The sequence below is a fragment of the Netta rufina genome (assembly GCF_964035555.1).
Source record: "Netta rufina genome assembly, chromosome: 4".
Lineage (NCBI taxonomy): Eukaryota > Metazoa > Chordata > Aves > Anseriformes > Anatidae > Netta > Netta rufina.
In genome coordinates, this window is record NC_140127.1 from 36,152,557 (window position 1) to 36,168,470 (window position 15,914).

At 42.1% G+C, this 15,914-nt stretch overlaps 1 protein-coding gene across 3 annotated transcripts in view; it reads left to right on the forward strand.

Annotated features, from left to right (window-relative positions):
- Nucleotides 1-3,399: 3,399 nt before the first annotated feature.
- The window catches only part of INPP4B (inositol polyphosphate-4-phosphatase type II B), a 296,612-nt gene continuing 284,097 nt past the window's right edge, over nucleotides 3,400-15,914 (forward strand). For all 3 annotated transcript variants that reach the window (XM_084285787.1, XM_084285788.1, XM_084285790.1), the window contains exon 1: nucleotides 3,400-3,625. The gene's annotated coding sequence lies outside the window, so the exon portion shown is untranslated. The remainder of the gene's footprint in view (nucleotides 3,626-15,914) is intronic.

Here is a 15,914-nt window from a genome sequence, read left to right on the forward strand (position 1 = left end):
TTTTGTTATGATTTAATTCTTGAATCGCTACTTCTTTGCAGTTAAAAAGCAGGTACGAATTCAATATTCTTTGCTGTGTTGTGGCTATTATGGAGAAACGATGCAATTACGCTATGCAGTCAGTCATACTGACTGTCCTGAGAACAAGCAGGCTTGCATTTTTGCCCTGCCTGTGCCTTAAAAGGTGGTTGGGCAATCAGGAATACAGAATAGTTTAAACCCTTCACAGTTACCCCCCCCTCCCCCATTTTGCTGTTAAGCCTATATCTTACTGCTCTGCATTTTCCCAAGGTTAGCATGATGTACCCAATTGTGTTTGGTGTATGTTAACCCCTTTTCCTTGGTAAACAACTGTACAGAACATGGATCAAATATAACACAAAAAGCTTCTTGGAAACAAACCATTTTATCCATCCAAATGTGCTCTGAGCAAAGGCCTATAACAATAAAGATTTGCATTTTTTTTCCTACTTAGTTGTTTACTTTTCCTTGAAAATGTAGAAAATTCCTACCAACCCTGTTATTTCCCCCTGCGCACTGGGAGACTCAGATTGCTTGCTACAGCTTCTCCTGCAGAGAGACTCCACTCTGGCTGCTGACAGACCATTAAATCCTACCTCTTTTTCTCATCCTGGAGTTTTTTGGTGATTTAGTGTTCTCTTTGATCCCAGGCCTTGGCCTGCATATAGTAAACCTTACTAGTGGGACTGGAGAAGAGCAGGGAAATTCTCCAATAGCTCCACATGCTGTTCCTTTCAGAAGTCTCTGGTGTGTCATAGTTTAATTTCTCTTTTCCTTCCTTGCCTCCTTGTCCTCACCTTTTTCAGTAAGAAAGAGACTCTGTATTTGACTCTACAGTGAAGTAGAATGGTAGCAAGTCAGGAAGCTCAGGTAGACTTCACATTTGTACGGTGTAACACAGGAGGTCATGTGTGAGAGTTGGGGTAGTAACTGGCTAGCAGAAAGGGAGAGATTTTAAAGAGAAACATTTTGATTTGGAAAATGTTGTTGGGAAGATAGCAGTAAACAAGTAACAGGAAAACTGTTCCTGCAGATGTTTAATTTTATTTATTTCTCCTACTACTACAGTTGACTGTTAAAGGCTGGGCTTCAGGTGTTATTTATACCCAAATGAGTTCAATTATACAGCCAAGTAGCTTTGTTAGGGTTGTGTCTTGTGCTCTACTGGTGCAAGTCTGCATTGCTTTTTTGAGAATGCTTTTATAGCTTGTCTGAAGCTTTCTGATGCATTTCTTATGAAGCACAGGTACAGGCAGGCTAAGATTTTCAAGCCCAAATGGATGCAGTCAGACACCCTAAATCCATATCTAGGCACTTGAAATGTGATTTTATTTTTTGGAGATAGTGAGCACTGAAACACATCTGAAATAATTTTGAGGTCAATACTTCCGAACATCAGATCACATTTTTTATGCTAAAGTGTAGTTCTGAGCTCTTAAAACTTCGACTGTGTGATGAAAGAGGGCTTTCGACTATATATCCGTTTTAAAACGCTTCAAAGGGGCAATAAAAATCTAATCTTTTTGTTTGTTTGTTTTTCCCCACAGTGAAAAGCATATGTTAGATTTCTGAACAGGCATCTTCTAGTGACATCTTGCATCGTAACATAGAAATCTAATCTAGAAATCAGGCTTTCCTTCCTGTGCTCTGCAGTATGGCCTGCTGCATGACAAAGCCTCACTTAAGAAAGAAGTGTACTTCGAGACCTTTTGATAAGCGCTCATTGTATGTACAGTGTGCTGTAAGAGCATGGGATTGCTTTCATGTGAAACAGAACTGCAGACTAAACCTGAACAGTACTCAGCCCTTAAGGGAGCACAGAGAAGGAAACTTATCTATAGTTGAACTAAATCTAGCTAACTTTTCCAAGTTCCCTTCTTAAAACATAGGTTTTAATCAGTGGCACTCTGAGTCTGCCAGTCTCAATTCATACACCAGCAGGATCTTTTCTGCTACTTACTACAGTACAGAACATTAAAAATTGAACAAGAAGGAATATTATGAAGTAATTCCTGTTGTGAAAAGCAAAATTCTGTTCATGAGAGATACTCCAGAGACTCATCTCTGAATTTAAAAGACAGTTTCATTTCATTATGATAGCTTGCTCAATATGACTATAATTCTGCAAACACTTCTGTAGGAATAGCTTTACCTAAACGTGTAGTTCCATCAATATACAAGATCTTTATATATTACTTTTTAATGTTTAAATGTTTGGACAAGGCAAGATCTCTCTTATGTGCCTTCTCAGGGTTCTCCTTTCTATTTTTATGTAGCTTAAAATGCAAATATTTGGTTAGCTCCTCTTTGCTCCCAATTTTGTGTCTCTGTGTAACTTTGTTTTGACTTCAAACTTTTGAAACTAAATCCATCTTGCTTTGCACAGGTCATCACCAGGCTTTGTCCTAGTAGCCATCTGTAGATGAGTATAGGAGGTGAGTACAGATCTTGTAACATAAAAAACCCTAAAAATTAACCCTGTAAAAAATGCTATTAAGTAGTCTAAGATAACAATCTATTTTGTGTTACCTTGGCCAATTTTGTATATGACTGTATAGGAGTTGCTTTTACAGCTCTAATCCCAAACTGTGCCCAGTTATAGTGCAGAGAGAGTTCCAGCAGGATTACCTGAAGTTTGAAATACTGGAATTTATCATCTAGCTACAAAAGAAACAAGCAAAACACATTGATTATATGAAAATTGTTGTTTACTAAGACTCCCTTGCCTCACATTGCCAAGGGCCAAGGTGGGCTGCTTGGAGGGCACGGAGGCCGTGGGCACTTCGTGGGACCCCCTGGCAGTCGGAAAGGGGCAAACCCTGTCCCTCCATCCCAAACTTGAGGGGCTGGGGGGCACTTGAGGGGCACCCCGCTGGCCCTGAGGGGTGCCCCCGTTCCCAGCTGTGGCAGGGGCAGTGCCTGACACTGCCCCTCGGCTCCTCAGTGCCCGTGCGAGGGCTGCCCAGCCCCGGGGAGGAGGAAGAGGAGGAGGAGGGTGGCACTCAGCCGGGTGCCAGCCCTGTCCCCGAGGGACCCCTGCCTCTCCCCACCGTCCCCCCGGGCCCGGCGGGCTTCCCCCACCGCCCCTCAGCGGAGGCCGGGCTCCCTCTGTGCGGCGGGAGGTGAACGGCAAGCGGCGGCTTCTCCCTCCCACAGCCCCGCGCCGGGCTCGCCTCCTCCGGCAGCAGAGGGTCACCTCTGCGCGGCCGTGCCGTGCCGTGCCGTGCCGCTACAAGGCTACCGAGCCACACGGGCAGCGGCAGAGGCGGGTCAGCCGGCCGGGAAGCCGGCGGCGTGCAGCGGTGACATTGGGAGGAGGAGGAGGAGGAGGAGGAGGAGACTCGCCCGGAGGCGGCGCCGCGGGGCAGGAGCGCCGGTGCCCGCGGCGGGCGGCAGCCGCCACTCGCCCTCGCTGTGGCTGTGGCTGTGGCGGCGGGGCGGGCGAGCCGGGCTGCGGGTGCCCAGGCGCCCAGCCCTCGGTCTCCTCCCGCTGCCGCCGCGCTGGAGGCTGCGGGCTATCCATAGCGGGCTGCCGGTCGCCACACGCACGCAGGCAGCGGCGGAAAGTGCCCCGCCGGGCGGCCCCCCCCCTGCCGCCAGCCAGGTAACGCCGCCGGGGGCAGGCCGGGCCGAGCGGGGCCGGGCGGGGCGCGGGCGCTGCTTCCTCCTCTCCCCGCTGGCTGCTGGCGTGCGGGGAGAGCTCCGGAGCCGGGCTCCGTGCCCGCCGAAGTCTCTCCCTTTGCAAGTTTCTGAAGGTTACAGCCCGCCGGGCGTGCAGGGAGCCGGCGGAGGGCGAGGGGTGTTCCCGGGCTGAGCGGGGGGCAGCGGGGCTGGGTGCGGAGCCGGGGCTGGGGGCAACTTCGCCGGGAGCGCCGCGCCGCCTCCCCCTGCTGCGAGCGGCTCTGCCCGGCCTGGGAGAGGCGTTTTGGGCTCCGAGGGTGGCATTCGGGGGGTTGGCCGTCCTGCTGGGGGTGCTGGGCGAGGGGTAGGAGGCTCTAAGGGGTTAATTTTGGTGGAGTGGTTGAGCTACCGGGTACCCATCCCCATCTTGCGAAGAACAGCATCTACTGAGGTGTGATGGAAACCGCACGGAAGGTATTGCGGGGGAATAAGTTGGGCAGAGTTGGAAGTTGAAATGCTGTCGGCCTGAAAAGAAGGGGACCGAGGGGTGGGAAGGAGCGGCGTGTAATTCCTGAGCTGCGATCGAGCAGGGCGCTCGCTCTTTCCCCCAAAATAATACAAGGATTTTGGAAGCGTGAACGGCAGGGCTTGTGCTTATCTGTTTGCCAGGTGCCTAAAGCTAACCCTGTGCCTAATTCGGAAAAAAAAAAAGAAAAAGGGATAAATAATAATAGCACCAAGTCTCTGTGGAGCTGTGTTTTCATCTGATATGAAATTAATTCAGCTAATGCTTCCATTCCTCTTCACCAGAGGAATTGTTTACTTGTCCATTAGTGATGCGTTAAAATATATATACCAGAATGAGGCCGTATGTACGCCTTTGGAATCCAGCTTTGATTCTCAAAAATGAGACTAATTTTCAGTCTTCACTGGTTTACAGGCACCCTCTATCTATATTTAAGAGATGTCTACATAGCAAAAACGATAAGGGAAAGCGTCTGTATTTCTCAGCCTGCATCAAGGCAGGAGTTTATGTAAAGAATTGGCTATTAATAAAGCCTTATATTCAGATAAGCATTTCACAAGCGTGGTAGCCTTTGAAAGGGAAGTGTTTCATTCATTTGATTTTTATTTTGTGATGTTTTATTTTTTTGTTATTAATTCTGAACTAGATTTAAAGCATTGTGGGTATCTTAGGTTTTTGTCCAGTGCACCTGTATATTCAGTGGGGTTTGTGCATTTGAGTCCTCATTACTGGAACTATCCAAGCAGCACTGAATGCTGTTTGCTTCACACGTTCTGATAATTACACGAATATTAAAATACTAGTCACAAGGTTAATATGAGCAGAAATTAGTCCTGTGAGATTTTTACAGCCCTGATGGCATTAGTAGGGGCATGGGGCAGTGTTACTACTTTAGAGTCCCTATTCTTGCTTGTTTTGTATTTTTTTTTCTTCATTGTTTTTCCCCCTTCATATTTTCCTCTGCTTTCTGACAGAGTTTCTACAGTGCTGAAGACTGAGCCTTATTTTAAAAATCAAGCTTTTCTTTTGCTGGTTATTTTGGTCTTCCTAAGTCTTAGAGTTTCAGTTCTCCATGGGTTCTTCCAACCTTATGAGTGCTGCTGATCTCTTTTGCCCTGGCCTCTCTGCAGAGCCATATCCATGAAGCTGCCTTAGGTTTCAGACCAGAGAAATTCTGCCTTCCTAGAGGTAAGGGATATTGGTCTGAGTGGGTATATCCAGATGCCTCCTGCAGATCCTCTTTTATGGCCATCACTTTCTGGACAGAGGAGGCTGAGGAGGTAACAGGCAGGCAGGCAACTGTTGCAGGCAGAATAACTGTTCGAATAGGCCTAGGCCTATATTCTGTAAGGGGTTTGACGAAAAGTAGTGGGATTGATGTCTGACGAATTATTTAGCTTGTTACAGATAGATAGTTTTAGCGTAGGACTTGTGCAGAGAAATATGAAAACAACACCTTTTGGATTTGTGTAAAAGATAACTTGCAAAGAGGAAGGTGGGCAATTACTCCCAGCACTGAAATGTCTTCACAATTTATGATAACTTCAATTAGTGTTCCTTAACTACTGGGCAGTTAGCTATATTTTTCCTCCTAAGTAATTTATATTTTCACAAACTTTGCAGTATGCCACGTGTTCTGTGATTGATGAAAATTTTGGGGAATGGCTACTTGGGTTCGAATAACTACCTATTGATTATTCTTTTGTGTTATGTTAATATTTTGTTGTTACTGGTGATGAATGACACTTGTTATTCATCACACTTTTGAGAAAGGATACCTTTTCGTAAAATCACCTGGATTGATATAAATCACATTCGATGAGGTCCTCTTCCTTGGCTTTTAAAAAGAACTTGGAAATTCAAGACACAAAAATGGGGTGAGGGAGGGAGCAGGGCTGGAGCTTCATCAGGGAGAGCTGGCTGCCCCATGGCTGCCCCTCAGCAAGCCCATGGTTTTGCTTACTGTTTGTCTAGGCTTACGAGCCCTCCCCAGCTTCTTGATTTCACTTACAGACCTGTCAGTCTCTCTCCAGTTTCGTCCCAGATTCTATGTCTTGTCCTTCAGGAGCAGACACAGTTGACTTTGCTGTTCCAGCCCTGAAGGAGTTTTTCTCTTAAGGGATGCCTAATTCTTCCTCAACTTTGCCAGATAAGGATCTGGTCAGTTAGCTTATCAGGCTCTTCTGGAGTTGGTAGTTGATCTGTTACAGAGAACCTAATGCGACCGTGAAAAGGCTGGCTGGATTGCGCAAGGTTTGTACATGGACTTTAGCTCATAAATGTCTTTGTGGTGATAGAGGACTAATTAGAAAGACTTATTTGTCTTGATACAAAATCCAAGGTGGCAATATGTAAAAGGAGCTGAGGTTTGAATTTTGGTTTCTTGCTGTTTGGAAGCCTATGTTAAATGCTTGCAAGCTGAATGTTAAGAAGAGGAAAAAGTATAAATGAATGATGGAGGGTTCTTTATTTTTTCCCCATAATATATAAAGGTACATTCAGATAATTTGTCCAGTTCCATTGCAGATCAATTCAGGGAGGAGTTTTTTTCCCCATTTCTTCTATCATCATAAATTAACTGAAGACAGGTGGAATCTCAAACAGCAAACAAGATTCATACAATGCATTGTGCAATAAAAAATGCTGTTAGGAGACAGGATGCATTGCATTTCTTCCAAGTCTTGTGTACCTTTTTGGCAAGGTATAGCAAGATAACATACTGACAAGTGAAGTGGGCATATTGCGCTGCACATGGTATGTTTATTAATTTGTTTCAGGAGGGATTGAATAGAACAAATTGTGTTCCCTTACTCTGTAGATTTTTCAAGTTTATAGTGATAACTTCACACTTTATCATTCTTACACCTTTCAGCAGTGAGTTTTCAAATGCTAGATGTCAATGTCTGCAGAGGTACAGCTTAAAAATGTAGAGCAATTTCTGCTTCCACAGTGTTCAACATTCAAGTTCTACAGAACTTGCCCTCCTCCTGAATCTGGAAGAGATGGGGCAGGGGACGTTTCTTTCATTTACAGCAGTTTCAAGCCTGTAGCTGCAGGGGAGGATAATATTGATTTCCATAGATAGGGATCCTAATAGGCTTTTTGCCTCAGCCTAACAAACTAAGCCTCTTCCTCCTGTTGGTCCGTGAGTTTGCCCTGCAGGTTCATTTGGATTGTTTTTAGTTTTGAAGAAGGCTCTATTTAATGAGAATTCAAAAGACAACACAAGCTAAAGGTGCTTACTCAACATAGTATGTGTCAAGCATGGTAAACAGGATGCTATTTATCAAGTTCATTTCTCTGACAGGCTGAATTAGTACTCCGTTACTATGTGCCATGGCATTAGAAATGAAAACTGTGTTTTCTTGGATTTTTTTCTGCTCACTGTATATCTTGTTTCTATGAAATTTTACCCTATGCTGCGACCTCAGAGAAAACTTGTTCTAAGTATGGTAGTAAAGTCCAATTGCTGTGTCTGACTGGGGAGCAGAACTACTTAACAGCGTTTTTCTCCTGAACTTTTCATATATACAAAACAAAAACACTTTAATTTTTATTGATTTGCTTAATTCTATTAGCTGTACACCTGCCAATATGAATTTCTTGCTTGCTGCAAGAACATGAGTTTGGCAAATAGAGTGAAATCTCTTAATAAGAGGCCTTAAGAAGACCAGCTTTTCTTGTAATTATAAGGGGTAGATGTATAATGGAAAATTAAGAGAGAAACTCTTGTGGGAAATAAGCTTTTATTGTATTTTGACAGTTTTTCACGTACCATCAGGTTTTTGTATTGTTTAGTTATTCATAATCTGTGATCTTGGCACATTACAGCAATGCTAGTAGGATGCACGGTACTTAAGGTGCTTATTTCTGTTAAGAAAATGACTCAGAAACATGAAAATAGGTATAAATGTCTACGAGCTAAATGTGACTTGGTATCTTGTGTATTTACTGCTGTGCAAATGGAGCATTAAGCAGAGCGCATCAACCCGCTGGTATTGTGCAGCGTTTCTATCGCAGCAGTAACAGCGCAACTTTGCCTGGGTTTTGTTTGTGTCGTGTACATGTATACAGTTAAAGGCAAGTAGGAACTGAGTTTTATAGGATGAAATGATTTTCTCTGCTGTAGCGACGTAGTTGGAGTAAGTCTTTTTAATGAGTTGGTCGAGTTTACACCTTGGATGAAAACAGAATTTGTTAAACAGAATAGGAGCTGCTCTATTAGATGTTGAGCATAAGGTTTCCTCTTCAAGTAGTTAAAAAACCAAAACCAAAGAGCAAACCTTTCTGATTGATGAGAATTATTATACATTTTCTCATTAATAATCAGGAAGTTGCTGTCTGTCATGGTACCATCCGTGTGGCTTCTGTAGGATGGCCGCATGATGTAGCCTCACTGTGTTAGCTGGAAACGGCACTGTTGGCTCGGTGGGGGAAGCTGATTATCAAGCCAACTTCCCTGCAGTCCTGCACAGCAGCTCGTTCCACAAGAGCAGTGTGATCGACCTCATCAGGCAGCGACCCAGTGATTAAACCTTGGAGTAAAGGCACAGGGTATAAATGATGAAGCAACACCTGGTTTAAAAAAATACATTGAAATAACCACTCTAAATCTAGACCTGCTATTGAGAAATACTGCTTAATTTCATCTGTAGTTTCTATAAAAGCACAGATGCTAAACCTGTGTTAATTTAGTTTTCATTTGGGGAATCTACATGAAATGTTTTTCCAGATGAATCATATCTAATGATTATTTAGCCACTGAGTTGAAAATACAAGTACATAATTTTACTTTGTTGCATTTCTAGGCTTTTTTTTGTTTTTGTTTTTGGCTTTCCTGCTGCTGGTGTTAGATATCTTTTTAGGTTTTGGTCCTAGAAAAATTTTGTTTAAGCTGGTTATTGTAGTCTTATCCTTCCAGCAATTGATAGTTTCCAAGTAATAAAAACAAAAACGGTGTCTGCTATTTTTATGGAAGTTTTTTGGTTTTCAGTACCTCAGGTGCTGATGGTCTGCTGGAAGCTTGGAAAATACGAGGACAGTCTACGCTAGGTGGCAGTGCAAAATACGAAGAAGCCTCCAGTCATTTGGATTCGTAACAAACCCAGCAGAAGCTACCCCTCGCGTGGCTCGTTTTGGAGCTCTGCATGGTTTTGCTGCGTGTACTCTTGTAAAATATAAAGTCACTTATTTTTCACTATCTAAATTTGTCTTGAGTTGACTTTGTTCAGCTAAGAAAATATATTTATGCAGCTACTGTAAGCTCACTGACATATTGTAAATGAGTTTAATCTTTGGTAACTTGCTTGTGCGTTATTTATTGCTTAGGCATACCAGGTGTATAATTTGAAAGTGTTGAGTATTTTAAAACTAGGACAAAAGCATCAACTGATGAGACTGTTCAATAGAAGAGACTTCATTTTGATATTTGGTACCTCTGTTAGGGCTATTTATCATTTACATAGGTCTAGTAAGGATATGATTTTTTATTTATTATTTTTTCATAAAATCAATTGAATTCTCCATAACCTCCAGGGTAAATTACTGATGGCTAATTGCAGGTACTATTACAGTTTATTGTCTATGCTGTACAGAAAGTATCTGCACATGTGTGAGATTACATACACAAAACCAGTCACTGTGATGTCAATCATCTTTAAAGGGTATGATGTATTTAACTCAAAAAGCCCAAATGTATCTTAATGTTAATCAAGCATTAAAGGGGATTTTCAGTGAGAATTGGGGTTAGGACTGATGCTTGGGAGCAAAATGCATCCTTTGTTGGTGTACCGTAGAGTGCTTCCCAAGTTTCTTTTAGCAGTGTCTGATAAATTCGGATCAAGGTGGAGAAAAGAACGTTAACAAGAAACTTTTAAGTCAGTTTTTGTACTGTCAAGATGTGATAGCCTAGCGATAACATTTCCCCACTGAAGCATAAGAAGCAAGGGGGATCAGAGGACCCAACCTGTAAAGGTTCTATGCAACTGCTCGACTGCTTTGTTACATATTTGCAAGTAAAATTAGAAAGCAGTCTGATGTAACACCATGAAAGCTTTACATTTTAATAAATTGGATTTTCTTTCTCTGGCAAAAAAGAGAAGCCTAGTCACAATAGTGTCTTTGGAACTGCGTACTGGAAAAAGAGAAGCTGTCCATGTGCTGGGATTATTCAGTATACTCCGGCTGTCAAAATATACATGTAAACATATGTAGCACTTTGCACTAAAATTAATCAGTAACTGATGTGGTGGCAAATTAGGCAGACGGTAAATATAATTCATGAGATGCTGAATACGTTTGAGGAAGTACTGTTGGAAGTTGGGATTTAGAGAAATAGTGCCTCCTTTTAAGTAGAAGATACAAAAACACTATAAAATAGCAACGCTTCCCTTTTCTTGCTTTTCTGCTGCTACTATAATGCTTTTCATGGAAGAAAACATAGGTACCGCCAGTACCCGTATTGTCAGTATTTTGTAGATGATGTGCAAGATTCACCAGCGGAAAAAGCAGATGTTCCACTAACCCCGTGCTTGGAGACATACTGCATATGTGTATATGGGTCTGAGTGACACAGGGACTAGTGCCCCCAAACCTTTAGGTAGTCTTTTTAAAATTCGACTTTAACTTGTATCATTCATTCCTTGTGGTGAAGGAAACTTTGTGTAAGGTCTCCTTGGCAGCTTGGAGTCTTACTTGTCGTGTGAACTCCAAGTGTAAGCATAGGTACCAAACCTCAGTTGTGATCAGTTTGGCTCAGCAAACAGATGTTTTTTTTAATTGGTTGGTTTTCATCAACATTCTTAAGGGAATGGCAAGCTGTGGCAAACTTGCACAAATGAAAAAGCATGCTAAACATCAGGGTATTCAAAATAATAATAAAAAAAAGTTGTGGGTGCTCATATTGATGTGAGTAGGAGTTTTCTGACAATTTGCAGCTGAAGACTGGCCTAAAGAAGCATGGGAACCTGACAAAAGCATTCTGTGAAGTTATCAACTGACTCACAGGGTGAAAGGAATACAGACACCGAAGCAAGATTAAATGGCAGTCTTTGAAATTTATTTTAAACCTGTATAAAAAGTATTCCAGAAATAACCTGTCTGATGCCGTGTCCAATGCTCTCACCTCCAACCGTGATCATGGGAGACTGAAATCCCTTTGTCCCTTTTGCTATAAAGACTGAGGAGGCTTGATCTGTGCAGGTGTGACGGTCTCAGTCCTGGTTGCTTTTTTTCTGGTGTGTGTAATGTAATTTTTAAAAATATATTTTATCCTGAAAGTCTGTCACCAGGATTGCAGGTATATTTTTTCTGGGCTAGCACTGGGCTATAGTTTGAGGTCCACCTATTTATTCTCAAAAATGTTGCTCCTGAGAACGAGCTTCATGGCTGCCGAAGTGCTGTAGATGCTACCACGTGTGTCCTGCCCATTAGTGCTGTGTGATCAAAAATGCATCAGGCTGCCAAAGTACCTCTTCATGTTTATCCTTTTTGCTAAAGTGATGTTACAAGGGAGGTAGATTTTTTATTTTTTTATTTTTTCCCACTTTTTGTCTGTGTGTAGCTGTAGATATACCTTCCTTCTCTGTTACCTGTGGTCATTAGTGCAAAGTGGAGGAAATACTAATCCTGCAAACGAGGGGCCAAGTCCCAGATTAATGTAAGCAAGCAGAGGCTCAGGAGCTCCTGGGAACAAGTCCCTTCTCTCCTGAGGAGAGGGGAAGAAGGGAAGCCAACCCACCTCAAGTCGTGCACCTGTGCTTCTAGTACAGCCAAGCCTTGCACAGCTCTTGCAGGTGGTAGCATTTGTCAGCTATTTCATTTAAACAGATCTGAGGGTTGTTAAGGAACATGTTACAACTGTTTCCGTGTTACTAGGAGAGGATACATTTATAATAATTATTTAAAATACCTAATTCAGCATGTGCTCAACTTCTTGAGCAGATTGTCCTAGAGTTATCTATGAATATTTATTAAGATTTATATCAACAAGCGAACACAAAACAATTGTGCTCTTTTTTCAAAGATAAAATTATGGTTATTCACTTCCAGTTTGCTGAAATAACCTTACCAGTCAATTTTGGTACATTGCAGTGGAATGACATACTTGAGTGTTTTGCCTGAAGCAGTGATCTACTTTTTTTCTCCTCTATCTGATCTACTTCATCAAAAAAACAAAGTGCAGGTAAAGTGGGATTTTACTTGAGGTTTGTGGCTACATCTTTTTGTTGATAATAATAATAAAAAGCATAGCTCTGTCCTCATGAACTACTCCAGTTCAGGGGAAAAGAAAAAACAACAACAACAAAAACATATGTGACTTTGGACTATTTTATTTCAAGTACTATTTTATTTAAAATAGTGGTGAAGATCTAGCCCACGCCTTTGGGAATTTGTGTTCCTGTCAGATACCTTTTCAGTTCAGAAAAACATCAGCTTTGAGGGTCTGTTTTTGTGCTCTGAAAGAGCAATGTCTCCCACTATAGTTTGAAGGTTAAGGCAGAAATATTTTATTAAAATCCAATTACGAAGTGCAAGAATACTGATAATATAGCAGAAGATGTATTTTTGGGCAATTTTAAAAGACAATACCAGCCAGTCAGTTATGACCCTAGTTTTTCATTTCTGTATTTGGAGCAGCGTTTCAGCTTTACATCCAGATGATTTGTTGATTCTGCTGTGGGAAATAATTCAAAAGAGCCTTTGTTGTACAGTCAGCAATGTCCCCACATCTCTCACCTCCCCGAAGTGATGGGAGCCTGTTCTGACCCCGTTTGCAGTGCTGCAAGTTCACTGAAGCTTGTGGAAGCACCCTGAGATCTTGGCCTTCGGATTTGTTTTCCAAAACAGTTTTCAGTGTCTTAGGTTAGTTAAAAAAAATATATATAAATATTAGTAATGACACCCGTTCGGTGTTGATTCTGGGAATGCACAGAAGGGATAGGATAGTCAGAGGGAGATGGAAGTGCTGGTCCCTTGGGAGCAAGCATGGGATCCCATCTTGAAAACCCTCTTTGGGCTGAGGCTCAGATTCGCGTGTAGGTCAAACATACTGACACCTCGACAGGCGAGGTAAGATGCCCCTCTGTGGGAGTGATAGTGAGGAACTGGAGGAGAGCTTGTGTCTGCAGAGCAGGGAACCTCTGGGGAGCTGTAAAAAGGTTGGTTAGTCCCTATGTGTGTTGAGAGAACTTCAGTGCGTCCCAGGGGAGGACGAGCTGGCTGCCTCCTAATGTTTGCTTGTGAGACCAATTCCCTGGGTGAGGAGGGAATGTGACAGGGTGTGTTTGGGTCATGGAGTGTCTTAGGAGTCTTTGGTTTGGATTTGTGAGGATCTGGCAAGAAAACATTTTTTGGTTTTCTTTTACTGTTTACATTAGTGACAATAATGTTCCCTATTCTTTGTGTTTTGCATTGTTCATGCAATGTGAAACATTGAAATCAGGCTTTCTTATCTGTTGGCTTCTTTTGCCTGCCCAGGGCAGTGTCCTGGCTTCGTAAGGTCTCTAATGCCTCCTTCCTGGACATCTAACAGGAAGCTTTCAGATCAGGACTTGCCTTTGAAAGTGCTCTGCAGTGGCAGTCCTGGTGGCTATCTGGGAGATGAAAAGATTCGAGTTGGTTCTAATTTGTTCATAATAACTCGTTTGTTTCAAGTCTGAAGGAAGATGCAGTGTAAGTTGTATTTAGAACTACTGTCGGTCAAGTGGACCTTGGGCTAATTTGAAATCTATTCCTGTGTATTGTTCAGCTCAGATTTTATTTATTCTTTTTAATGAAAGGTGCACATGGTTATTTTTGGAATTTAATAAGAACTATTCAGTATGCCTGTGTTCATTAGTGAAGAAAGCTGTGGTATGTCACAGACTTTGAGTTAACTTGTTCTCTTAATGCAGTCAGTGATACTGTTTTTTGCTGTTTTTTTCACACATGGTTATCTTTCAGCTTTTTCTGTTTCTGTTCAAGTAATGCTGTCTCCATTCTATCCCAGTGAAGAATATTCATAGCTTTCAGACCTAGTTGTCATCATGCCCAAGCTGCTTACAGGACCAGACAGTGTAAGCCAGGACCTGGAGCTGAGGTGGGAGTTGAGTGCAACTTGCCCTGCTCTTCGTGGTAGGATTGCCTGCATCTGACAGTTGATAGAATCAAACCAGTAAAACAAAATTCAGATCTTGTACTATCTACAGGTAGGAAGTGTCTGTATACAAGTGTATGTCATGGACTGCAGTGGACCAGGTAAATACAGTATAAATAAATTTAAACTATATGCTTGAAATGAAGGTTCTGTAATCCATTGACCTAAATATGATTATATGAGAGGGGGATAGGAAGTGCAAGTACCTGACAGAGACAGACAGACAGATAATGCTTTATTTGCTATGCCACACACAAAAAAATAAATGCCTTAAAAGAATTACCAGGCAAGGAGGAGATAATTAAACCATCAAACACAGGGAATTTCACGGCCATTGTGGGTAAACAACTCTGGCTGCTCCAGGCAAGGGACCAACTTAATTAAAAAATAAATAAATAAATTAAAAAAAAAAAAAAATCTAATTTAGTCAACCCTTTTCTCAATGAAATATGTTGGAAAACCATTAGTCTTTCTACAGAGATTAACACTTTGCCTACAAGTGCAACAGAGTTTAGAAAGGGAATGTTCTGGACGTTCTTTGGCATTACTTTAAAAATGTATAAATGGTATGTTACTCAAAAGTTATTTTTTATCTTAACTAGCTGATGCTTTGTTCCTTTTTTCATCATAAAATATTTAATTTACTTGTCCTTTTCTTAATAAGGAGAAAGCGGAGATCTATAGCCAGGGCTGTGTTCTCTTTTTGACTCTAGAGAGAGCAGTCTCGTTTACTGGAAGATAAATAACTTATGATGTGTCTACTAGTACTTACTAGGTAGTCCATAGGTGAAAAACTACCTTTTCTCTCAGTTGCTCTTGATGATATATGGCTAATTAAACTTTGTTTTTCTCAGTTCTACCAGTAAGTCTAATAGAATAAATTTTTCTTGAAGAAAAAAGCCTTATCTCATTTATGGATAATGATAGATGTAATGAAATAGGGATTGTTAGAAAATATGCTTAGGTATCTAAAAATGAAGGGGGGGGGGCGGGGCTCAAAACTCTTCTGTATTAATTTATTTATCTTGTTACAGCGGCCAATGGAGCATGTGTTTGTTTATATACTGCTCCTGGGGTTTTAAATGCAGGAAAGGAGATCAGGGAGGAGAGGCAGGGGGGATTTTGAAGCTCTGTATGCAGAGCGTAGTCTCAGTAGGTATGAGTCCAGGTCCAGGGCTGTTTAACGCTGAAAACATTCAAAGAAATTCACAGGTTGTTAAAAACCTATTTTTTTGGAGGAGTGGCCTCTGGGTAATGTCTGAGTGAGCTGGAGCAGTACATCATCTCGTGCAATCAAACGGTTCGCACTGGGTTACCCAATTCATGATGGTGTGGATGCTGCCTTGGCTGCGAGCCTTGCCCTGTCAGTTATTGCGCTGCCACTCGAACGTATTCATTAGCCCGTGAGAAGCCTGTGCAGAGGGCAATGCCTGGATTGTCCAGGGAAACCCTCAGCTGCTTGAGTAAAGATGAGTGTTGGTGCAAGTTTGTGAGGCTGGGCTGGAACTAGGGCTGCTAAATCTAAAACTTGAAAATCACCATTAACCTAAATTCAGAATGAATCAATGTAATACTTTAAGCCTTCATTCTGAAATATTTCTACTTGTGCTT